This window comes from Heterocephalus glaber, unplaced genomic scaffold (genome assembly GCF_053883595.1).
Source record: "Heterocephalus glaber isolate CG9 unplaced genomic scaffold, H.glaber_assembly_v1.0 deba00001481, whole genome shotgun sequence".
Taxonomy (NCBI): Eukaryota; Metazoa; Chordata; class Mammalia; order Rodentia; family Bathyergidae; genus Heterocephalus; species Heterocephalus glaber.
In genome coordinates, this window is record NW_028258317.1 from 5,714,849 (window position 1) to 5,741,895 (window position 27,047).

Below are 27,047 nucleotides of genomic sequence, written 5' to 3' on the forward strand. Positions count from 1 at the left end.
ATAACTGAAAATACCTCCAGTGACTGAAGAAAAAGACACAGGTGCTCTTGGAGAGTATCATCTTGGAGAGGCAGGGGAAATTTTCCTAATCATGGTATGAAGGACAGAAAGATTAAAGGAAAGACTGAGCAAGTAAAAATGCTAAACTTCTGTACATGTGCTTAGATGTACACCATCCAAAGGACAAATCAGGGCTTTGGAGCTCCTCTGAGATAGTCAGGCCCCCTCACAGGAGCAGCCACATGATTTACGGTATTTGAAGAGGCAGATGTCCCCTTGAGGTCCTCTAGTGCTTGTAAGGTGGGAGAGATAACAGGAAGAGAAGTTTCCAAATGATAAAGAGAAGCTTATATCACAAGCTTTGCCTTTGTTCAGCATTGCTGAGGTTCTATATGACTATATGGAAACTGGACTCAGAAAATCTGAGTTATGACCCTGATTCTGCAGCTAACTCTACATCCTGAGAATTAGCTTCTCTGGTGCTTAGTGTTCTCATCTGTAAAATGAGAATACTGTTAAGTCATTAGGAAGATTAAATGAAATTATGTAGACTGGAAGGACCTATACATTGTACACCTATACAAATTTTAGATGGTATCATTTCATATAACATTTGTATAAGACCTGGTAGCAGCTATGATTCAAGTTAAAATATAGAAAAGAAAAGTAAAAATCAAAAATGGGAAAAAGTGGAATAAAACTTCATTTATCCCTACCTCATATCCACTGTTATTTATTTGTGACATAATATAATCTTTGAGAAGTGAATTTTTCCTAAAAATTATTCTCTAAGAGGCCTAGGCAGCTGTCACTGAACTCTATTTTTTATTTCCCCACACTCCTAGGAAATCTGTCTTAGTCATAGGGTTTCTAGGCTAACCTCCCAGGAAATCTAGAGGTGAGGTAGTGGCTATCAGCCATGCATGCCTTATTTGTTAAGTGTGCACACAGTAGCTTCATGCCGGTAAACTACATTCCTGTAAACCGAAGTTTGATAGATGCAAAGTTGCCTTCCTTAAAATTACCCAAGACAACTCTGCCTTCTGTGCTCACTGGGATGGGAAGTTTGCAGGCTTCCTCTCCTTCACTTCTGAGATGCAATGATCTTACCAGACAAGGACCAGGGAAGATCTCAAGATCACCTGTGACTCCCCACCTGCAATAATAATTAGAGCAACTGTTTGTTTTCTAGTAGACTGAACCAAGCACTGTGTTAGGAGCTTGTACATTTAACCTTCACACAAGTTCTATAAGTATGTAGTGCCCTTGTTAAGACTCTGGGAGTATGTTTTTAAGGTATTACATCATTTTTTAAGGAAGCTGCTAACATAGATTAAGATTTTGGGCTTAGATTGAGATAGCCATGAGTTCTAATCATAGTTCTTCTGTTTGCCATGATAGGGATTTTAGGCAACTAATTTTAACTCTCTGTGCCTCAGGTTCTCCGACTGGAAAATGGATGTTCTAATAGCACCTTCCATTTACACTTCTGGTGAAAATTAAATGAGATAAAACAAATAAAATCCCTGGCACTGGCCCAGGCCCAGAGTAAGCATTCAATATAATTCACAATTACACTTCTTAACATTATCATCTTCATTTCATTATGTGGATTGAAAGATAGTAGGGCAGAGTGAAAAGAACATGAAATTGGAGACAAGAAACCAAAATCCTGGATTAAAATGCAGCTACCTGGTTTTTTTCATTCGGTGGCCTTGAACAAGTCACTTAACTTCCTTTCCTTCTTGATAGAATAGAGGAGATAGTAAGAATGACCTCTGCATTATTTTCAAGGTCACATGAGCTCATATGTGTTGAAAGGTCCTGGTTATCCATCAAGAAGCACAATGTTGGTCATCATTTGTGCTACACAAAATAGACTTTCTACAGTGAGTTGAATGGTAGCCCCCCAAAACACACCCATGTTCTAATCCTCTGGGGAGAAGAGATGAATGAAACCTTATCTGGGGGAAACGAAAGGAGAGGGTCTTCCAAGAAATAATTAAAGATCTGGAGATAAGATCATCCTGGATTATCTGGGTGGGCCCTAAAATCAATGATCAGTTTACTGATAAATAAGACACAGAGGGAAGATGAGGAGTCCATGCAAAGGTGGGGGCAGAGATTAGAGTAATGGTGCCATGACCAAAAAAAGTTCCTGGAGTCACCAAAAGTGGAAGAGGAGAGGGAGCCTACCGTGGAGGCTTCAGGAGGAGTATGACCCTGATGGCCTCTGGTACTGTGAAGGAAAAAACATCTATTGTTTTAAGCAACCAAATTTATGGTGATTTTTTTTTTTTAGGACAGCCCTAAGAAACTAACATACTGCTCTTGGAAAAGAAAATCAATAAGCTATATTAGTGTCTACTTGTGCTACCATAATACTATACCATAGACTGGCTTAAACAACAGCCACTTATTTCTCACAGTTCAAGAGGCCGTAAGTCTAGGGTCAAGGTTCCAGCAAACAGTTTCTGAATTCAGATGAAGACCCTCTTCCTGATGCGTGAGTGGCTTTTCTCTCCATGGGCATGGAGAGAGTGTTCTGGCCTCTCTTTCTCTTTTTAAGGATACCAGCCCTACTGGATTAGGGACCCATCCTTATGACCTAATTTAACCTTAATTAACTGCATAAAGCTGTGTCTCAAAATACAGCCACACAAGGATGAAGCTTCAGCATATTAATCTGGGAGTGAGGAGTGAAGACACAGCTCAATCCATAAGAGAGAGCATGAGAAAAGAATGTGCTAAAATCCAGGCCAAGTAGATACTGCTTCACCCTGGGAAGTGGAGGTGTTCAGGAGAACAAGCCGATCTTCTGGAGTGGGGTCACTGGGGCTTTCTCAGGTCTCAGCCCAAGAGCACACGAAAGGAAGGGGAGACCCCTGCATTTTCTCAGGACAGCCCCATGCTCACTTCATGCCTGGCTACCAGTGTCCTCCTTTATTTTATTGCTAAAGTGGTTGGTTTCCCCATAGAGAAATAACCACAAATTTTATTTTTTAAAAAGTGAAATCTTAGATCTGAAATACCTCCAAAGAGCATCCGAATCCCTTCAAATGATGTTGGAGTCAGGGTGGTTCCAAAAAAATATCTGGATAGCTTCTTTTTTATTAAAGAATTATTAAAAAATCACTTATTCCTGGCTTTTGCTGTTTCCTCTGCCATAAACTGTTGCCCCTCTGCCGCTGTGCCTTGGAGCCAGCCGATTATGTACTGAAGCCTCTAAAAACTGTAAGCCAAATAAACCTTTTCCCCTCTTAAAAAAATAAAGTCACTTATTCCTCAAAAATTAATGGGAAGACACATCCAATCCAAATGTCAGAAGTGTGAGCAGGATTTGGATTGATATATCAGAAGTGTCTAAAATAAGTGTTCTGAAAGTTGAAGAGCTTCGCCATGTTAAATTAAGACTTCTGGTAACTTAACAATCTAAGAAAATCAGCCAAGTTTTTCTCTAACAAGCTAGGTTTGGGTGAAAATATATTAAATCAGGCTTTGAAAACAATTGATTATCATCCATTTTTACAATAACCATTGCCCTTGAATGGTTACAGTTTATTTATTCAGCTCCTCCTATATGCCAGGCATAACACTGGATCCTGGGGATTTTATCATAAGTGGAAATAGATGATGTCAGTTGGGTCAACCATTAATATCTAGGGGTCTGACCCAGAGGCTGAAGCTGGCCTTACTGAGAGGGAGGCACTTGGTGGAAATTTAGAAGGGGAGCCAGACACCAGCCAGTTACATGGGCTTAGACCCATCAAGTTTTGCTGAGACTCAGGAAGAGAAAAACCACTGTCTCAACTGGGCATCCTATTATAGTATGGGAAGGTTGGGGGAGGGGCAGAGCACAACAAGGGGTCCCCAGTGGCCAGCAGTAGGGCTCCTTTCCTATCTCTGACTAACAAAGAAGCTGATGCCACCATAGGTCCACCCACCAGGAGGAGAAAGGTGCCCACGACACATCCCTACTCCCTGCCTCCATTGGGACAGATATGGATCAGGGATGAGAGAGCACCTGTAATGGGACAATCAATGCAGCCAAGTGAAAGCTGATAAAAAGGAAAGCAGCCCAGAAAGTGAGGTGAGGGCGGACTTGAACCCACCTGGTGAAAACAGTGTGGGCAAGTACTACTTCAACCACTGCTATTTTAAAACCCACAACCCAAATAAACACCACAGGGTCCAAGCACACATTAGGTTTTGAAGATCACCTTCCAACTTACTGACCTGTCATCCTCTCATGAAAGAGCTCCCTCTGGCTTTGTCATTATACTTGTTGCTCTTTAGAATGCAGAAGAAAATCAAGATGATGGGTAGACAAGAGAAGTATGTGGAAATGGGAGCTGGCTGGTCACCATTCATCAGATACATTTAAAATCTATTTCTGTATTTCTTGAGATTTTTCCACCTGGGTATCATCTTTTCTGGAAACTTGTAACTTAATAGATAAATAGATAGACAGACAGACAGACAGACAGATAGATAGATGATAGATAAATGATAGATCTTTTTTAAGTGGGAGGCAAGTAGGCACACTTATCTTCTGTCTATATCCTCCCCTTATAAAGAGATCATAGAATCTTCCCTTAGAAAAGCCACAGTCTCTGGAAGCCTCAGTTCTCACCTTGGAGAGATGGAGGTAAATGAGGACAAAACTGAGCTCACAGAGCTGGTAAGAGGATTACAGAATTTTGCATGATTTGCACACACATGTACATTAATATTTATCATACAGACAAGCCTATGCTCAAGATAAACATCTGGAAGCTCCCATCACCAGGCCCTCCTCACTCCCCTCTGCCTGAGTGTCCCCTGTAAGATGAGGTCCACTGAACACGAAGTGTCACCCTACGCACCCTCACACCCCACCACAGATGAGGACTCCAACAGGAACAACAATCCCTGCCGGTTACTGAACATACACTGTAGCTGTGTGGCACTGTGCCAAATGTTCCCCTGCATGGTCTCATTTTATCTTCAGAATAAGTCAGTGATGTCCTAAAAGCCATGGGACTGGTCTCTTTAAACAGCACAAATTATGTATTATGTAGGTTATATCTCCATAAAGCAATTATTAAAAAAAAAACCTCAGTGAACGGGCACTGCTCTATCCCTATTTTACAAATAAAGAAACTATGGCTTGGAAAGATGTAGTAACTTGCTGGAAGTCATACAGCCCACAAGGAGCAAAGCCAAGAAACCCATCTCCCAGGCCTGAGAATATCAGCCCTGCTTGCTTCCCTGCAGGCAGCTTCTACTTGCAGAGGCCACTCTGCAGTGGAGCCCTTCTTGTGTCTGGCTGCCCAGACCCACTCCACTGTCTGCCAGGCAGCTGCTCCCTGTGCTGTGTAATGAGAGTCTTCATCAAGCTTCCATATCTCCTCATTCAAAGCTGACTCTGTGGCATTACTGCCCCTTCCTGCTGGCTCTCAGTCTGGAGCCCCACAGAATAAGAACACTCCATGCTCTTCTATAAGTTCCTTGGGTGTCCGAGTGCAGCAATACAGTTCCTCATTATTCTTTCCTCTGGGTCCCAAGTGCCTGGCCCTGAAGAAGCACACACACTACAGACCTGGGTGGCCAGGGATTCTCAAGGGCAGTCATGGCTGTGGCAGAGTCATCTGGAGCCTTTGAGAAATCCCAGTTACATTGGAAGAGCACAGAACAAATTTAAACCCAAAAGTCCATGCTTTTGACTAGTTATTACATGATTCTAGCAAGGAACAAAGTGAAAAAAAAACTATTGTTTAAAATTTTTAAAAACCTAAACCACACAGAGGAATATAAAGATCTCCAAAATCACACAGCCATATTCCAACAGCCTCCTTTCAGAGACACTACTACAGTGTTCCTGGGTCTAAGTCAAGACATGAGATGAGACTGCGGGTTATTATGCAAAGGTAAGGACAGAAATATATAATCCCTGCAAGAAGAAATGCTATTAATCAGCAATACATATGGGGAAATGTTTAATCCCAGTATCTATAAAAAATGCAATCAAAACAATGCAGAGCACTTCATAGTCATCAAATTTAAGACTAACAATACCCAACTTTAGTGGAGCTATAATTAAATTGGTTCACTTGCACATTGCTTGTAACAATTTAAATTGAAATAATACTTCACAAACCAGTGCAGCACCATAAATCAAGAGCCTAAGGCTGGGTCCTATGAAGGTGCCTGCTCTAAGCCAGGCACTGTGGCAGGTGTTGGAGACACAGGCACAAAGAAAATGCACTCACTGCCTTCAAAGGACTCACTGTAGCTGGAAAGTGAATGCATGTCCAGTACTGAGGTAAGTGGGAACCATGGGGGCTCATGAGATCATCTAAGAAGGGGGTCTTAGCCTGGGGCTTCAGAAAAAGGATTCCTGCAAAGGTTGACAATTGCTCTGAATGTGGAAGGATGAGCAAGAGTTCACCAGGTGAAAAAAATTGAGGACAGAATTCTAGGCAGAAGGAGTGTCCTGGGCAAATGCTTGGAAGCAGGCAGGAGCCGCAGTATGCAGCACACAGAGGAAAGCCTGGAGCTACAGGTGCTGCAAGGGAAGGGGTACGAGGGCCAAAGAGGGCCATCCATGTTCTGCTAAGAGTCTGGGCTGGGTCCAACATGGTATAAGGAGCCGCTGGGGTATTTTAGGAAAGGGAAGGACATGAACAAGTATGAGTAGAATGGTCCCTCTGACCGCAGGGTGAAGGAGGACAGCAGAAGGACAAGGGCAGGCAGGCTGGCCAGTTGGGGAAGAGGAATAGCCATAGGCCAAGCAGGGACAGACAATGAAGTCCTCATCAAGTAGTGACAATGGGAAGGAGAGGAAGAGATGCATGGGAGAGAAGGAAGTAATATGCTCTCATTTGCACTCCCATCACTCATCACCAGATCTTGGGATTCTCTGACTGTGGAGTTTTAAGGAGGAGATACTGGTTGGGCAGTAAGGAGGACAATCCTAGAGAAAGAGCTGAAAACTGACCTAGCTGGGGCTCAGGGAAGATCTGACTATAGGTCAGGGAAGCTGTGTGAGCCTCCAAGGCAATGGTCCTGAGAAGAGGGCATCACTCCCAGACAGTGGCTCAGTGAGAGGGACATCCTACCTGCATCAGCCTCCTAGGAAGTGTGGCCCACGGAAAGGAGGACATCACTCCCAGGCAGGGACTAGCTACCCTGGGATAGAGTTGTGCTCATTAAGTAGGGATCAGGAAGGTATTATAGGTTGGATTTCTCAGGAAGCAGACTCTAAAATAGCTATTAGAGTCCAAGAAGTTAGTTCGGGTGTGTTCTCTGGTTCTATCTTCATGAAAGAAAGGAGGAAAGCAAGCAGGAATGAGTAGAGGGGGAAGTTGGGCTGACATCCAGCATGGAAGGAGACCTCAGCCAATCTTGCAGTGAGTGCTAATGCTAGGAGAACCCTTCACAGGTGACCCAGCTTGGAAAGGGAGAGTCAGGCCTTTATTTTTTTCTTTATTCATGCATATGAATTATACAGAACAAAATGTTTCATTGTGACATTTTCATATATGCATGTTCTATATTTTGGTCACATGCACCCTGTATTACCCCCTTACTATTCCCTCCCCTTTTTCCAGGTCCTTTTACTCTTCAATAATTCCTCTTCTACGTTTTTGTCATCTCTTTTTTCTTTTTCTGTATATCCTACATATGAGAGAAACCGTGCAATACTTGTTTTTCTAAGTCTGGCGTATTTTGCTTAGTGTGTACTCTCTAGTTCCATCAGTTTTCCTGCATATGACATGATTTCAGTTTTCTTTATGGTTGAATAATACTCCATTGTGTATATACACAACATTTTTTTATTCAGCTGCTTCCATAACTTGGCTGTTATGACCTGTGCCAACATAAACATGGATATGCAGATATCCCTGTAGCATACTGACTCTGATTCCTTCGTGTATAGAGCCAGTAGTGGTACAGGTGGTCATATCTGAGTTCAATTTTTAGGTTTTTGAGAAAACTCCATACCGATTTCATAGTGGCTGTCCTGATTTACATTCCATGCACAGTATATAAAGTGTCACCAAGCTTTTGTCACCATACCAGCATGGAGGCAGACCAGGGAAAGGACAAAGCTTTAGTGAGGTGCCTTTTTAAATGGTGATGTCTTAGAGGTATCTACAGCCAAAACCCCCAGCAGGAGGGGACCCACACTCTCCATTTCTAAAAAGGGATCTGAGTGGTCATCGTCATGTCTGCAACAGAAGAATATGGTCTGACTTCAGGCTTCTGGGACTGGGCTCTCAATGAAAGAGGTGGACACCAGGGTCCAGGTGTACAATGGAGCTATGTGGTGGGGTTATCTGCACAGTGAGAAGATGAGCCTTCCGCAAGCTCTGTGGGTACCAGGCCCAGGGCACAGGCTTCTTCTCGACTGAGTGGAATGAGTCGAAGGCAACAGACAACTGCTCTCAGACTTGATAGACTCAGGGCCAGGCCTGGGTCAGAAAAGGCTGCATTGTATCGATCACAGTCAAAAGTTGGAAACCACTCCCCTGTTCATCCCCAAAGAAAAGTTGGGTAAAACCTTATGCTTCCACTCTAAGAACATTTCTACAGCCATTAAAACAATTCAGGCGACCTTTAAGTGACATGAAAAATCACCAGGAGACATTCAGCAGAGAAAAGCACAACACAAAATATTCACCTTATCAGTTTAACTATAAAAATAAGCTCTGCATATTGACAGACATTGGCAGCAAACACAGAAAATAAAACCATTGCTTTTCATGACGGATGAAGCATGGGTGGTTTTCAGTTCCTGTTATCATAGTTTGTAATAAATACTTTTTTCTAGCCTTGACCATCTCCCACCAGAGGAAGCTACGAAGTGTTCCTATTGGCGTGCGGCTGGCAGACATTATGTTCCATTTCACACTTGCAGTGACAGCTGTGTGCAGCCCACAATGCAGGCAGCCCTCCAAGCCTGCTTAGAGACTGCTCAGGGACAGCCAGCAGCTATGTCTAGGAGCAAAAGGGGTTCAAACGTTGGTGGTGAGAAAATATTTTGGGGAGAGAAGAAAAGAAGGCTGTATGTTTCCCATGCACAGCAGTTAGTGGGACATTAAAGGCACCATTTAGATCAATATTTAAGGAAAGTCATGGTAATAACAACTGATGGGCTGTTTCAAGGACAGTTAACCCTCTAGATTCCAGCAAATACTAAAAGATCATTGGTCAGCTGGGCATGGTGGCGTATGCATGTAAGCCCAGCTACTTTGAAGGTTGAGACAAGGAGATTCCAAGTTTGAGGCCAGCCTGGTCAACTTAGCGAGACATTGTCTCAAGATAAAAAATAAAAAGGGCTAGGGATGTAGCTCAGTGGTAGAGCAACCACGTTTGATCCCCAGTACCACAATCAATAATCATCACTGGGCCGGGGATTTAGCTCCATGGTGCCGCCGCCTGCTTCACAAGTGCAAGGTCCCAAGTTCGATCCCTGGTACCAAAAAAAAAAATCATCATCATCATCACATCATCATCATCTGTCAAAGCCACTGTAAGAGAGTTTCAGGGAATCAAAGACACAAATACGATTTTCTAGATAGTGATTAAAATAACACAAAACTGGGACCAGGGTATAGCTCAGTGGTAGAATAATTTCCCAGCATGTGGAAGGCCATGGGTTTGGTCCCCAGGACTATGGGGGAAAAAATCAAACTTAAGGAAGTTCAGCAGGATCTAATCTGTATGTGTTGCTGAAGGGACAAGGAAGATGGCTTGGGGTAGCTCACAGAAAAGGGACATTAAGAGTCCTCTCCCCCAGCACCTTCTTGCTCTGGTCAGCTAATCTTTATCTAGGCTGCCAGACAACCCTGACCTTCCAAGGCCTGAATCATTCAAGAAGCCACAAAATTCCTTCTCTTCCTGATACTCAAAAGAGTTTCTGAAAGTATGATGCCAAAAAATCTCAAAGTTAGCTAAGCGAACCTTATTTCATCCATTTTTTCCCTAAAAATATTCCTTTAAAAGAGCACACATTAATTTCACACTATGGCCAAAGGCATTTGAATATAAGTTTACAATGAATTTTCATTACAAATTGTCAGGTAGCCCTAAACCCCACTGAACACAAGAGGCTGACTTTGATTCTGGCCACAATTCCCTGAGGCATCTCTTGAAACCTTTCCTGAAGCCATTTAGCAACCATTATCGAATTCATTGTGCACCAGGAACTAGTAAGGTGCTAGAGACCCAGAGATGAACTAAAGCAGGAGAAAGAATGAGAGGCTCAAAGTAAAACAATAGTTCATAAACTAAGAGCCCTGGCAGGTTGCAAGAAAGCACAAACCATAATGTAGAGGATTCAGAAACCATTCAGCAAGAATTGTTGTCTCACCTGAAAAGGGAAGGACAGGTGAATTGTTCCAAGTGGAGCAAGTGGCACGGGTATAACAGGAACTGTTAGATGGAAAAAAAAATTCTAAAAAACCCAATAATTTTCCCAAGGTGGTAGGTTAAAGTGCAGAGAGAGACAAAAATAAATCTAAAATGGTAAGGAGGATCCAGATGGTGAAGGATTTTGCATGCCACACCTGAGTTTAGATTTCATCCTTAGAGTCATGGGGAAACATGAAAAGGGTGTTTTGGTTTTGGTCTTGTTTTTATGAGGTACTGGGGATTAAACTCAGGGCCTTCACACAAAGCTACATTCCCAGCCATTTTTAAATTTTTTTTTTATTTTGAGACAGTATCTCGCTAAGTCACTAAATTGTCTCTGCTGGGCTTGAATTCATAACCTCCCACCTCAGCCTCCCAGAATGCTGGGATTACAGATGTGCCCACCATATCTGGTTTACCTGTTGATTTTCAAGCAAGAATATGACAGAGTTTTTTTTTATTTTGATCTTTCTGGGGCAGTAAGAGAGTGGACAGAGGTGAGAGAGACAAGTGGCAGGAAGTTATAATTATCCATCATAATTTAATCTGTCTCATTGACCTCTCACACCATCACCATGGTCACCTGACAGATAATCCACCATCATGTGTATCCAGGTCTGAAATGGGAAGATTCCATTATGTAGCTGAGCAGGCACAATGTCTGAAGGCAGAAGCCCCAAGTTAGAATTATGGCTCCTGCGCTGACCAGCTGTGTAACCCTGGAAAAGGCACTTAACCTCTCTGATTTCTAGTTCTCTCAACTATAAAAAAAGGAACATCTGCCTTCCAGGGATCCCTTAAAGATCTTGAGGCAAAGATGTGAATGCTCTTGGGAAATCACAGAGCTCAGTGAAAATGTTAATGCTATTGTCACTTTTGTGACCCTGAAATAAATAGGAGTTATCATTTCTCCTGGCATTTGCAACAGGGGAGAACTCACATTCAGATTCCATTTGTGTACTGTAATAAGAGAGTCTCAATAATGTCTCTTTAGACAAAACTGCACCACTACATAATACGTTTTTCTGTATTCACCTGTGTTCCCAGGCAATTGGGGTTATGCCAAACCACACTCTGCCACTAGAGGGAGCTGATCCTTTAGCATTAAAAAAGTCATTTCTACCCAAACTGTTGAGGTCATCTGTTAAGGGAGACCCAAAGCTGAAAGGGATGGGTTGGTTTATTGGAGAGAGAGAGAGACTGGGTGTGTGTGTGTGTATTCTAACTGTAATCTGCACTTAGGCCAGAATTCAATCCTAGTGCCACTATTTCCTAATGCAAAAACTTGGACAAGCGACCTAATTGCTGAGAGCCTATGGTCAGTAAAATGGGAATACTCAGGCCTACCCCATAGTGATGCCTATAAAAGGTATTAAACCCAGAGTGGTTCACAAATGCTGGGCGTGTTATAGGGATTCCCTACATTTTAGAGCCCTTTCCCTTTCCCATTTTGTTACAAATAACAATAACTGAGAAATGTAGTAAAGTGAAATTGAAAGGCAAAGTGGAGAAAAAAGAGGCATGGAGGGCTGGTGAATGCACTTGGAAAGAGATGTGGCCATCCGTCACTCTCACATCTGTTGAGTAAAGGCATCTGTATATGGGGAGGCGACTTTATAAGCCCCATGGCTAGAGCAGGCAGTCGCAAGCAGATGGGCAGTGAGGAGTAACTGCAGAATGAAGCGGGCATATGGACCGCAGACTATGGCTCCCTCTCCTTCTGTTGGAGCCATTCCCCTCAATTCTGGACTCATTTCCCTGAGGTGGGAGGAAGAAATGTTATTTAATCAATTTCATGTCATCCGATCTTAATATTCTAAACTCACCCTATCAATTCTGCCTTGTATTTCCACAACCACCTCTCTTAGTGCTCCAGCAAGTGACTCTGACAAAGGCCCCACACAGCAAAAGCATGCCAACACAACTGGTGGGAAACGAAGACTCAGTCAGACAACCAGGTTCCCTTGACCAAATTCCAAATATCAGATGGGGTGATTTTTCCTCTCTGAGTTAACCATTTCTTGACTAAACCAATAAAGACAACTGGCTCTTTTGATTACTTTTACACAAAGGGGAAAGGGAATTCACTGTTGTTAAGCACTGCTGTGTTCCAGGATCTGTGTGAGCCATTTTTCTAACACTCTCGCATAATGCTCACAGGCCTGTGAGGGAGAAACATGTGTCTCTGCTTCACTGAAGAGATACCTGAGGCTCAAGGAGGTTGCATCACTTGCCAGAGGTCACACAACTAAATGTGTGGGGAAGCCAGGTCTGGAGCTTTCATCTGCTAGATGCCAAAGCTTGAGTTTTTCCAACAAATACCCGCTAAATACAACAAAAGGCCTGCTGCAAGCTCCTTCTTTAGAACTCTGCCATCTCAATTTCCAAATCTGTACTGAGTTTTCCCTGTTAGAAAACTCTTCTCATTTAATCCACCCTCAAAGGATCTCACCTACTCATTGAAAGAAAAGAAAGCCCCACAAAAGATAAGAGTAGCCTGTTTCACAACCAGAGAAACTGAGGCCTAGAGTGACTTAACTAAGCCCTCTCTGTTGGCAAGGAAGGGTTCTGGGCATAAAATGCCCTACTTTGGGGGAAGCTCTGTCTGTGCACTGAGCTGGAAGAGCTCCACACTGGCCCTGCCATTAAAAAGAAAGGGCTCAAGAGTCCAGCATGAAATTGAAGCATCATCCTTAATACTTTCCTGAACTCTCATCCTTCCTGATTACACAGATCTTGAATTAGTCACCTCATTTTTGTCTCCACTGACAATGCCCCAGGTCCAGCCTGCGTCCGTGAAAAGGCCAGCCACCTGCTAACCTGCCAACTCCAATCTCTTTTCATCTACTCAGTGCCTCACTGTCAACAGAGGCTTTTTTAAGAATCTTAATTTCATCCAGTCTATGCCTGATGCAAAGATTATAAGGACCCTTGCTCTTTAATTCCCAGAGAAAGCAAGTATCTCCTGGCCTGCAAGACACCCCTTTCTATTCTGACCCAAGCTACTGCATCAACTTCATCAATTCCACCTGCACCAACCTCCCAATGATTAATGATTTAACCTGGTGTCATGGCTATAGCTACATAGTGCTAACCCAGTCTCCACCTTGGCCTTTACATAACAAAACCCTTGAATTTAGTCTACCATAAGGACTCCTTTGCAGCTAGGTGTGACCATGTGACCAGATGCTGACTAATAGGATGTAAGAGAGCAATACATACTATTTTTGGATTGTGTTACTACTGGGGAACTTCTTGCGCCCCACTTTTTTTATCTTTCTCAGGGGTAAGAAAATGCACGTGTTGGTGATAAGCCAGCTTTGACCCAGGATGAGGACAGCACACTAGGGGCAAGGTAGCTCCCTGGAAGTTTGTGGAGTACACTACTGTTTTACTTGGTTTGGGGTTCCCCGGAGATGAGGGTTCTAGTATATTTATTTCAGAGGTACAGTAATTCATGGAAACACTTTGATGAGATTGAGGAAGTGAGACAGAGAATAGGAAAAAAAAGAAAACCATGAAGTACACTTTAGCAAGCCAGTTATCAGTCTGGGCAGTGGAGTGGAATCACAATGGAATGCTGGGAAAGAGTACAGACTGTAATGGAGTTGTCTTGCCCTAGGGCCCAGGGAAAGCTGGGCTATTTATACACCAACACCTGCCAAATTGACTGAAGGATTTGGAGGAAGGAGACACTCAGTCTCTGGTACATTAAGCCTACCCCCAGCCCAGGCAGAGTGACAGAGTTCTAGAAAGCAGAAGAAAGTCTGAGAACAGAGAAATGGTGAGTGTTAAAGAGTTAGGCTCTAACTCTTAGGGTATTCCCTAACTGTTAGAGTATGATGCCCTGCCACCTCTCTGTCCCTTCATCAGACACTGGGCTTTTATGAGAGAGAAATAAACCTGTTTTAAGCCACTGTAACTTAGTCTCTGTTAATGCAGATACCTTTGCAAATAACAACCCAGTTTACACAATAGTGTGCAACTACCTTCATTCAAAATACATCTCTGTCATTTTCTGAGCCTCAGTTTCTCCCAGAAAATTAGTACTTATAATGCTTCCTCACAGAGATGTTTTTAAGAGTAGCTGGGACAATACATACATCCTGCTGCTGTTCTTGTTCCTCTTCTCTAGGAGTCCTTTTCCAAAGCTGCTCCTTAATGTGCCCTGATAAACCACATGGTATTCAGGACCAGCCTCCTCAAAGGCAGAAGATGATGGCAGGTCCAAGAGCAGCTGACTTTAGCAAAGCCTCAATCTGCAGGAGTGCTGCCCCAGAGGGAGCATGGAGTCAGGACCAGTAGCCAGAGCCAAAGATCAAACCCAGGAAATCGCATCCAACTCAGGAAGAAAATGACAAGAAACGAGACCAGCTACGGGGAGCTATAAGAGGAAAGGGGAGACCCCAGCACTTCTGGAGCTTTCTACAGAAGTTCCCAAGGGCCCAGCCAGGTTAGGCAGCAGGGACCCAGTGTCCCACGGTGTTTGGGAAGTGAGTAGCAGGGGACCCTAGTTGTAGCCTGAGTTTTTTCCCCACTGTGCTCAATTAGAGACATGGCAGCCCACACCCCTAGTATCTCCCCCAACATACACACCCATAGCAGCAGAGAAGCCACAACTCCTCCTTTCAAAGACCCAGTCAGTGTGAACAACACATCATCAACAATTGCAGTGTGTTGCCCAGAGTACATGTAAGTGCTCAGTCATGAAGTGCTTTGAAATTGAACCTGAGGGGACATTGTTTTAACTGTTACTCTCTATGTGTGTTATCATACATGCAGAACTGGTCACTGATATTAATTATACAGTCGTTTCTGTAGTGCACTTCCCGGGCCAGGCTCTGAACCAGCCCAGCATCTTAGAGACAAAGGGACAGTCAAGCCTCCAGGACCTTGACTAAGTCAGGTCTAGCCAGGGAAACAACAAAGCAACCCATTGACTTTAAGTATATGATCACCCAGTATTTTTTTAACCATTGACCTATAAGAATTATCTGAGTCCACAGCCTCCTGGGCCCCATTCCCAGCAACATAACCTAGAATCTGCATGTTTTTAAAATAGACTTTATTCTTAATTTTTCTGTTAGACAATAGCACAGAGAATTTCCAAATATGCCCAAACCTGGTTTTCCCTATTATTAACACCTTATGTTAGTATACTATATTTGTCAAAATTTATGAACCAATATGGGTACATTTTTAATGTCTTTTTCTGTTCTAGGATCCCAGTCAGGATACCACATTATATTTAATTGTCATATGTCCTTAGGCTCTTCTTGGCTATGATAGCTCCTCAGATTCTCCCGTTTTTTGATGACCTTGACAATTTTGAAGAGTATTGGGCAGGCATTTCACTGGATGCTCCTCTATTGTAGTTTGTCTAAAGTTTTTCTCATGATCACACTGGAGTTCAAAAGCCATTTCCATTACAGTGTATCAAAGGTGTAGAGTACCAGGATGGTTTATCACTGCTGATACTGACCTTGATCACCCACTCCTTGTCAGCCTCCTCCACTGTAAAGTCACGCTCTTCCAGTTCTACATTGCATTCTGGAAGAAAGGCACTGTGAACAGCCCATAAGTAAGCTGTGAAACCATGTTTCCCCTCCTTGAGGGCAGAGGATCCGCATAAAATATCTGGAATTTTTTTGTCCACTAAATTTATTTCTTCTCTTCACTTCTTTATTCAATCACTTCTTCATCAGCAGCATAAACAAATACCTATTTTGGTTTTTAGCTTATAATCCAATACTACTTTACTCTGGACAAATTGTTGCAGTTTGGGCCATTGGTTTGGGGTATATCTCTGTGACATACTCCATCAATTTAGTTGTTTGCTCCTTTGTTTCTATTTTTGAACACTTTCTTGCTTTCTGGCACTACAAAATGCAGCGGGTTCATCTTGTATTTTTCCAATTCCAATCTTAGAATAAGCTCTTTTTTTTCAAGAAGCCCTAGTTCCTACTAGCTTTTAGAAATCATGATCTGAGTGGTAGGTGCAAGGCTTGTATCTTATTTAACCCCTTATCTGAAGATGATTTGAAAAGGTGCAATACAGCACCAAGAACATCCATTTATTCTTTATCCAGGCTCATCTCTTGTTAGTACATTCTGCCACTTGTTATATCATTTATTCTCTTTATCTCTTTATATAATTTTTATAAACCACTTGATACATTTACTATTTGATACCTTTACCTTTAAATACTCCACTGTGCATTTGGTAAAAAAAAAAAAAAAAATGAGGACAATCTCTTACATAACCACAGTTGCTGATTTCTCTCAATTTTGTAGATACCATTCTTTGTTTTCTAATCTACCATACTTTTTCCAACTTTATTGATGGAATCAACATCTTTTATGGGCTTTTCCTTCTTCTAGTACAGAATCCAGGCTTAGCTTCCATATTCCACTTAGTTGTCACATCCACTTGGTCTCCTCTAATCTGGATCATGTTCTCAGCTTCGCTTTGTCTTTTATGACATTCACATTTCATGAATGGTGAATCCACTCTTTAATAAAACATTCCTCTTTTGGAGCTCTGTGCTCGCCCAGAGTTAACCAAACTTTGAGTTCTGAGTCCTCAAGGGTGCCCTTATACTTGATAACAACTACGAACAAGGGAATTTCCAAAACTCCCTGAAGTTTTACTAAATTTGTGAGAAAGACTCACAGAACTCACTAAAAGCTAATGTACACAGTTATAGTTTATTACAGGGAAAGGTACAGATTAAAATCAGCAAAAAGAATTTCCAAATGTGAGGTTTCTGCGGCCCCCTTCCCTTGGAGTTAGTTTGCATTTGTCTCCTACAACTTCTGTATGACAATACATACAAGTGTTGGGTCAGGGAAGTTTACCAAGACCCAGGGTTCTGTTTGTTTGGAGCTCCACTGTGTAGGCCTGATTGACTGACTGATTGATTGCCCCCTGGTTGAACTCAGCCTCCAGTTTAACAGATGTCATGTGACCCAAAGCCCCCACTGGTTCACATGGTTGGTCTTTCATCTTGAGACTGCCAGGTGTGGCCAGCCCCCACCCTGAACAAAGACAGCAGATATGACACAGATAACTTCCCAGAAGCTGAGGGCACAAGGCCAAGTTCTTTATCATGTACTAATGTTTTCTCATGAATAAATCCAGTTGCACTTCCAATTCTGATACCACATAAACAATGTTGTATCTTCCTTAACTTTCATGTCTAAAGGCACACATACATCTATCTGCCCATTACTGGTGATGCTGACCATAAACACCCAGTCAAGGTATTGGCCAAACTCTCCACTATCCAGAAACTGTATTTTCCCTTCTTCTAATAAACCATTTATTAGACAAATAATTTAAGATCAATCAAATGCCCTGCTTCTGATAAAAATGCCCCTGAATTTAGCATCTACTTATGTTCATTGCCTAAATAAAACTCTGCGACAGTTGCAAAATATTGATGTTCTATCTCCAATGCCTTTCTCCAACTGTTTCAGTCAGTACTTTGCTAGTCATTGACTATATTAGTCAGCTTTTTGTCCCTGCAACTAAGTATCTGAGGAAAACAACTTAGAGGAAGAAAGGTGTATTTTTGGCTTACAGTTTCAGAGGTTTCAGTCCATGGTCAATTTGTTCCAATGGTGGAACAGCACAGTGAGGAAAGCTGCTCACCTATGGCAGCCAGGAAGCAGAGACCAAAGGGAGAACCAGAGGGAAAGAAAGGGGCTAAGGACAAGAATACATCCTTCCAGGTTATACCCCCCATCCTGAAACCTACTTTCTCCAGATTCCACCTCTTAACAGCACATCCAGCTAATGAACTCATCAGTGTTTTTATCAGTTGATGAGGTTAGCGCCTTCACAATCCAATCATCTCTCTAGCTCCCTCTCTGAACTTTGCTCCTCTCTGAACTTTGGGAGGCACTTAAACCATAACCATGGCCAAAAAAGAGGAAAGATTGCAACATTAGTAACCATCCTGAGTGGATTCTGTTGCAGATTTCCCTGGCCTCCTCTGAGAAATGCTCTGGTAAGCCAGCCTTTCACAGAAACATGAAAATGAGAATAAGTCTCACCTTAGTAGATGAGGAGGCATCTACCTGAAAGAGGAGAACTTGCAGTGGCTGGAAATGTAGAAGAGTTCAGCTCACTTGGGAATAGGCAAGCGACAGAGGTTGGAAGGAAGAAGTCTTCTTTGTATTTCCTTTGCTTATTTATTTCTTTTTTGTTTCCAACAGCTTCCAGTCTTCCATAGTATCTTCCTCCCCTTGCTGCACCTGAAGGCTTGTTGGACAAGTAGACTCTCAAACTCTACCATAGGTGCATGGAATCACAATCTGCATTTTCTCAACATTTCTAGATAGATTATAAGCACATTTTGGAAAACACTGACCTTCAGGACACCACTTGTTCCAGCTCCAAACTCTTTCAACCCTACTTCAGACCACATATATCAAATGTGCCCACCACTGCTTCAAATCCCCATCCTTTCTCCAGACTCCACACGCTGCATTCATGGGCTGATCCTTTGCCTAGAAAGTCCTTGACCTGTCTCCACCCACTAACACTTTGAAGGTTTAATTCCTATTCAGCGATCTGGACTCAGCTAGAATGACTTCCTCTGGTCTTTCCTGGATCCTCCAACCATGTTAGAAGCCCCTGCCACGTGCTTCTGAAGCATCTCAATGTTCATTCTTCCAACATTCATGTACTGTACAATAACTGCACATTTAACTGTCTTTCTCTTCAAGAAATTTGAGGGCAGGGGCAGTATTTCATTTATATAGTATTCCCACCACTGAACAAAGATGCCTAAGCCCTAATGGGTACCAGTAAATTTTGTTTGAATACTTAATAGATATATGCTTGATCATAATAATTAACCTTTATTTAGTGGTTATGTGACTGACACTATTCCATATATGTACACACATACATATATGCTAATTGTGTAGATAAAATTATTGTGACCATTTTGCAGATGAGAACACTGAGGCGCAGAGAAGTTTAGTGGCTGAACCAAGATTACATGGCTAGTAAGTGCTGCAGCTGGAGTGTGAATCCAAGCAGTCTGACTCCAGAAACTGCAAGCTTTGTACACTGGGTTTCCTGATACAAAACTATAGTAAGAGGAAAGCTCTAGTTTTCTTCTCAATTACTACTGTGGATGGGTAAAACCTGGCAGCTTGACCCTTAAACCCAAAGAGCCCCATTACTGCTGGCAAAGTACCTGGGGAATAGGCAGCCTTTGTGAGTGATGATTTTTGCAAAAAAGAAAAACTGTTCTTATGTAAAAACAGAGGAATGAAGAAAGTTCAAGTGTATTTTTAAGGTTATAAAAAAAGACTATGGCACAGACTTTAGGACACATATAGGCCTGGCAACCAGGTACATATCAATGGGTAAAATATTCAAGGAAGTTTATATAAAGAAAAGGACACATTAAAGTTGCAAAATAAATTCATTCATTCATTCCATACATGTATTGAGTTCCCACTGCTATCAGCCAGGCATTGTGCAGGTACCAGTGACACCGAACTGAAAGAAACAAGACATAGCCCTGCCCTCAAAGGACTCGTAGTCCTTATGCTGAATCTAGGTGATAGCCAAAGAGAACTATGTCTTCTTGCAAGAAGAAGTGCTTCAGGGTGATGCAGAGGCAGGTGACCAGCAAAAAGCCTGGTCTTTACTGGCAGTATGAATTGAATCCATTTTCTCCTTTGTAGATGATAATAATACTTTCTTCACAAGCTTGTTAGTCACACTCCTTCATTTTATAAACATCCTTGGGTGTCTTTTATGTGCAGGACTGGGAAATAAACAATAAATTATAGTCTTGGGATTTGGGGAGTTCATTTCAGGGAGACAGACTTACAATTTACTGAGAAATTTTCTGTTAGATCCCCAGAGACTATTTGGCACATAGTAGGTCTACATAAGGAATATTTGTAAATAGGTAAAAAGAAATTTAAATACCACAAACCTATGTGTCAATATAGGACAGGTAGGAATAACTATTCAGTTGTTCATCCGTTTGAAATGATCTGTTGACCACCTACCCTGTGCCATCCATTATATTAGACCAAAAGGATACAGTAGTGAATGAAACAAAGACTCCACTGAATTTTTTGCCTTGATGGGGTTTTAATTCTATTGGAGAAAAATAGATAATGGGGAAATAGGTAAATTAATACATGATTTAATATCAAGTAGTATTTGGTACAATGAAGAAAAATATAGCAGAATAAGAAATCAGAGAATGGTTAGGATGGGAGCTGTTGAATCATGTTGAGCTTGCACTGCAGAAACAAGCAATGCCAACATCGCTGCAGCTTAACACAAGTGTGTAATTTACTCTCACAAGGCTTGTGTGGGTGTGAACCAAAGCTTGAGTGGTTGGTTTTTCTTGGTCAGGCTTCTGGACTCAGCTTGCAAGTTATTCCCCCCCAGCTGTCCCTGCCTCCACCAACCAGGTTAGAAGCCCCTGCTGTGTGCTTCCTCACAATGCTACTTGGGCCTCACCAATTTGCCAGGCTGCCACCTCTGTAGACTGGGAATGATAGTAATATCTTCCTCAGAAAGTTGTACTGAGAATTCAAAGAATAATGCATGCAAAATGATAAGTTACAGCTACACATATTTGGTGCTGGGAATTGAACCTGGAGCTTCACACAGGCTAAGCATACACCCTACCACTGTGCTACATCCCCAGCCCAATAATGATAATATTTAAATATATTGTATCATTAAGAATCTGACCCCAGTTAGAAAAAGTTTGGCAGAAAAGTTGAGAAGAAAATGTATAATGACGAGACATTCAAATTGTGACCAGAAGGAAAAAGGAAGACAGAACTAAACTTTATTAAGCACTAACCAGGTGATTGACACTTTCAGACCCTTTAAATCATTTGTTTTACTCACTTCTCTCAAGTCCCTTCTAAAGAGTGAATTAGACACTATTGCCTTCATTTTTCAGAGCCTGAATTTCAAAAAAGTTCAGAAATTTTCTCAAGGTCACATAGCTCCTAAGTGATGTTTTTTCCCTTACTGTAAAAGCCCGTTCTTGTACCATTTCAGCAAAAGCGTTCCCAAATATTACCGATATTCTCAATACTCAATCTTTAATCTCTCCAAAAAGCACATCTCAAGCCAGCTCTCCAGACCTAACAGCAATTCATTTCAGTGATAAGGGTGATTCTTATTAAAGAAACAAAGTCTCAAGAAAACCACAGCACTTAGTGGCAACATGACCTGGGACAAAACCCCTAAACTCTGAGTCTTTATTTGCTCATGTGCAAGATGATGATAAAGATCCCCCACAAAATCACTTTGAAGATTAAATGATATTATAGATGGAAAACTACCCAGCATTGTGCCTGTTTTTCAGCCTGAATCTGCAGATCAGCCCTACTGAAATAGTTTGGAAATCCCTTAATGTCAGAAACCATTGAAATGATAATCTAACTTCTAATAGCCATGGTTACTTTTGTAGATATATGGAAATATTTCTTTGAACAAATGCTTTTGGGGAATTAATAAGGCAAAAATGAGTTCATTTTTCTTTTTCTGCATAAAAAAAAATAAACAGGAAGAACATAGAGACTGAATTAATTTCATAACCCCATATCCTAAATTTCTTATACTCACCTCTAGAGGAAAGTGTTTTGCTTTAACTGCATGCATGTAAGTGAATGTGTGGGGAAAAGGAAGGGAGGGAGGGAAGGGGAGGGGAGGGGAGGGAGGAGGAAGAGAAGGGAAAGTGAGGAAGAAGGGAAGGGAAGGAAGGGAGAAAGGGAGAAAGAAAAAAGAAAGAGAGAAAAAGAAAAAGAAAGGAAGAAAGAGAAGGGGAGGGAGAAAGAAAGAAAGGAAAGAAAGAAAGAAAGAGAGAGAGAGAAAGGGAGAGAGAAAGAAGAGAGAAAAGAGGGAGGAAGGGGCAAAAAAGAAAAAGAGAAAGGAGACCATACTTACTGGATTTTAAAAAATAATATATATTGAGCTTCTTAGTTTTAAAATCTACTTTTATTTGGGATTAAGACAAGAATTCTAATACACATATCAAAAATATCTCCCAGAGGTACAAAATCAGTGCTTTTTACAGTTGCCTGATAAGCATCACCTGGATGCTGATTCATTTACTCCAAGGTGGGGGCAAGAAATCTGTATTTTCACAAGCACTCCAGGTTATTCTTAAGAAATACTATTCAAATACCATTCAACTTGCAAATTTCAAGATGTTTCACCTCCCAATGAGTCTACTAGTTTTGGCCTCAAGTATTTTTGGTCAATGCAACTACCAAATCTTAGACAATTCCCTAATGTGACTGACAAATTTACTTTTTTAAAAGAAGGTGTGGGCATGTGTAAATACCGAATAGTTTCTCTAGTGTGAGAAACTGAAAGTGTAAATAAGGACTAAAAGGTCTAATAGATAATGTGAAATAAGAAGAAAAGGGTCAAAGGGGAAGGGGAAGGGGAAGTGGGAGGGGTAGGGAAAAGGAAAGAAGGGAATGGAATTAATATGAGAAAATGGAAAAATGGAAACAAAGTCTTTGTAAATAGGGAGGGATGGTGGGATTGAAGGGAGGGCAGGGGAAGTGGGAAAAATAAGAACAAGAGAGACTATGTAAAGGTGCAAATTTCCAATGATGAATGTCATTATATTGTATACCTAAAATGTACCAATAAATTAAAATTTAAAAAAATAAAAGAAAGTGTTAGTATAATTAATTTTTAAAAAGTAGATAACTGATACAAATTGAAACCTGCCTGTTTCCCTGCACAGTGAAGAAAGTATTCTGATGATAGTAAAAAATATCACTTTGGGGAAGAGAAAGTGCCCTCGAGGGTGGGTCACCTTGGCCAGGGAACATACATCAGGCCCTGGCATCAAAACAGGTGTCCTGCACTTCAGTAACTCCTGTTAGGGAGCAGTGTCACAGAGCCTGGGAGGTACCAGCAGGAATGGGGCAGAAAGAGATGAAGGAGGTGAGGAAATCATGAACGAGACAACTAAATTAAGCCAATGAATATTTACATAATGGCAAAGGATTGATAGGCTCTTTTACAAATAACCTCTCTTAACTTCCAGAAGAAGTCTGCAAGGTCAATTATGCCCACTTTACAGACAAGCTCAAACTGGAATCACATTATCAATGGACACTTGGCTTTTCATGTAGGATTCTGGCTCTTTTCTACACATAGCACTGCATCAGCTGAAAGGAAGGAATTTCTGGGATGGAATAACTCAAATGGAATGAGGAGGGTGATCACTGTAAACTAAATGGAAACAAATGGAAGCAGAAGAGAAAATGAAGATTCTTGGGCAGAAATTATGCACATCCATGATTATAGTGACCCAGTTTGTAATAGCTAAATCTTGGAAACAGCCTAAATGCCCATCAACTGGTGAATGGATAAAGAAGATGTGGGGTTTTTTTTATTAAATGGAGTACTACTCAGCCATAAAGAAGGATAAACTAGAGACATTTATAGCTAAATGGATGCACATTGAGACCATACTCTTAAATGAAATAAATAGGACACACATGTGTAAACACCGATTAGTTTCTCTGGTGTGAGAGACTGAAAGTGTAAATGAAGTCCAAAATGTACAATAGATAATATAAAATAGGAAAAGAAGGTCCAAAGGGGAAGGGGAAGTAGGGAGGGGGTGGGGTAAGGAAAGAAAGGGAAAAAAATGAGAAAAGAAGGAAAAAATGGAAACAAAGTTTTTGTAAATAAGGAGGGGTGGAGGGATGGAAGGGAAGGAAAGAGAATGGGGAAAAAACAAGAACCAAGACAGATCATGTACAGGTACAAATGCCCAATGATAAATGTCATCATATTGTATACCTAAAATGTACCAATAAAATTAATGGAAAGAAAAGAGAGAGAGAAGAGCATCAGAGTCTAGCAAGGAAAAATTGGTCAATGACAGCAAATGTACGTCTCCTAAATTTAGGAAAAGGTTCCAAAATAAGAGGATGTCCAGGCAGACCCAACACTGAAAGGCCCTTAGCAAAGACAGAATATTCCCCTTATCCCTCCCCAGAGCTGCTAAGGGACAGCAGCCACCAAGGCCACCAAAGGGTCCACACAACACCAAATGTGATACCCATTGGTCTGAAGACCACAAATCAAAGCAGACACCCAGTTTCTAGTTTCTGGGGCCTGGGGACTCCTCCATGTTCTTCCCTTGAGGCCCTGGCCATGGTTCTGATCTAGGCTTCTTCATCTATCCTCTGTCTCTTGGCTGATGTCTTTGCCTCTGGCCTCTCATGTTGTCTACAAAGCATCATGTTAAATTGCATCCTGAGGGTCCAACCCAGTTCCTCCAGTAAAAGTCACTCAGTTACCCACCTTATGGCTGAGATGAGAAATGATGCAGTTAACCCTGGTGTTAGGGTCAGGCTGTCTGAGTTCAAATCCCAGCACCTCTCCCACTAGCTGTGAGTCCTTAAGAGAGTCACTTGTTCTCTCTGAGCTTCTGTAAAATAAACGGAGAATGATGCTTATAAAATAGCACCTGCCTCATAGGTGAAACACTTAGCGTATCTGCAAGCAATATGTGCTTGGTAACTGGTGGCTGTTGTCATTGGCTGTAAAACACCTGCCCTTGGGGATAGAATGGGATTGTTTGCCAGATCATGCTTTCTGGGGACTATCTGGATAAAGGGTGGACTCCCAGCCACCACAAAAGGACTTCAGGACCCCATCCACTGATTTCTCACTCATCTTGGTGGTGTCCAAAACTGTTGTCAGTGCTGGGAAATCTGGATGTTTAATATGCTTCCCAGGGTATGCTTACTATCAGGTGATTTGGGAAAGAAATTCATATTGTACGTCTTGTATTAGTCACATTCCCATCACTGAGGCAAAGTACCAGACACCCTCACCTTAAAGGAGGAAGGTTCATTTGATTCACAGTTTCCAGTGATTTCAGTCCAAAGTCAACTGACTCCAAGACAGAACCAGCACCATGGAAGGACATGGCAGAGGAAAGCTGCTCATCCCATGGCAGCCAAGGAGCAGAAAGAGGAGCCAGGACTGGGGACAAGAATACATCCTTCCACGTCACAACACCAGTGACCCACTTCCAGCCAGGTCCCACCTCCTGGCAGCACATTTAGCTACTGAACTCATGAATAGATTAATCCACTGTGAAGTGTAGAGTCCCCATGGTACAGCCACCTTCCAAACACATGAGACTTTGGAGGGGGTACGTATGAGACCTAAACCATAACACATCTGGAGATAAGGGGTTGCTCATTCAGATGGTCTTGTGGTCCTCTGAGTTTATGTTCCAAAATAGTGGGTTGAGCCTTTCTCCTCAAGACTTGAGACTTTGGCCAGTCTCTCATAGGGAACCTCCAGCAGGGGAATGCTGCAGGCAGGAATTAGAGTGAGAATTAGTGGAATTAGAGTGAGAGAAAAACGAAGCAGTGGCCCAAAAAGAGATAGAAGATGGGCAGAGTGGCCTCTGAGGTCTAGCTGATGCCTAACCTCCATGCTCATGAGGAACTGCTCCATCCATATACCAACTTCTTCTCTGGGTATAAGAAAACCCCAATAAATTTGTATTTACATGGGTTCAACCGGAAAAAAAACTACACAGGGACTGTCACAGTGGAAACAACATACATGTAGTATACTGACCAGCATTCTGATACCCTGATAGCCCCGTGGATATGTTAAAATCCCAGAATTCTGGGAAGTGGAAGTAGGAGAATCACAAGTTCAAGTTCAGCCCGGGCAACTTAGTGACTAAGTGAAACTCTGTCTCAAAATAAAGAAAAATAAAAATAGCTGAAGGTGTAGGTCAATGTGAACATTCTAGATTTAATCCTCAGTTAAAAAAAAACCAGACATGTCATTCTCATCGAATCCACAACACAGTTACAGCAAGTAGGAGCTTTCCAGCCCATTTCACAGATGTAGGGACTGAGGCTCACACAGGTGATAAGAATGCTCAGCTAGTAGTTACCATATTAGCAATGTGAACCCAAATACATCTGGCTCCAAATCTGTATTAATAACATTATACCAATTTATCCCAAAACAGAAGTCATCAGCTCTTACAGTTTGTGTCTAGATGTCCCCCTAAAGCCTCATTCAGTCTTAGATGGGGCTTTTTCAGAGGCGGCTGAATCTAGAGTGTGTGATACTGGGATTAAGGGTATGCAATTACTAAATCCATCCACTAATTGGCTTAGCACCACCCTAATCCTAGTACCCTGGATACAATATAAGGGACAGAAATAGGCTTGTCTTCCCTCTTGTTGATTTTGCTGTCTTGGCCTGCAATGATCTGCTGTTTCTCCTCTGCAGATGCCCCTCTGCCATGCACCACTCTGCCTTCCAGCCAGCCAACTATGGACAGAAACCTCTACAAACTGTGAGCCAAATAAACCTTTCCTCCCTTAACTTGTGGTGTTGGGTATTTTGTCTCAGCAATGAGAGAAAAGTAACTAAGACAGCCGTTTCAAACAGCCAAATTGTTCATGACTCCCTGCCTACCTGAACCTTGAGTATGTTCATTTGCACCTACTTGGCTCCTGGCACTGTACCTTGCTTTTGGGGCAGCAAAGATGACTTGGACATAGGTCATCATTGCAGGATTGCCAGGCCACAGGGGTGTATTAATTATGATAACCCTACAGTCTCAGTG

General features: G+C 42.0%; 1 long non-coding RNA gene across 1 annotated transcript in view; it reads right to left on the reverse strand.

Annotated features, from left to right (window-relative positions):
* Positions 1-24,867, reverse strand: part of LOC110350002 (uncharacterized) — an 81,721-nt gene extending 56,854 nt beyond the window's left edge. Inside the window, exon 1 of the long non-coding RNA XR_002396242.2 lies at positions 24,740-24,867. This is a non-coding gene — a long non-coding RNA (uncharacterized LOC110350002). The remainder of the gene's footprint in view (positions 1-24,739) is intronic.
* Between the last annotated feature and the right edge of the window lie 2,180 nt (positions 24,868-27,047).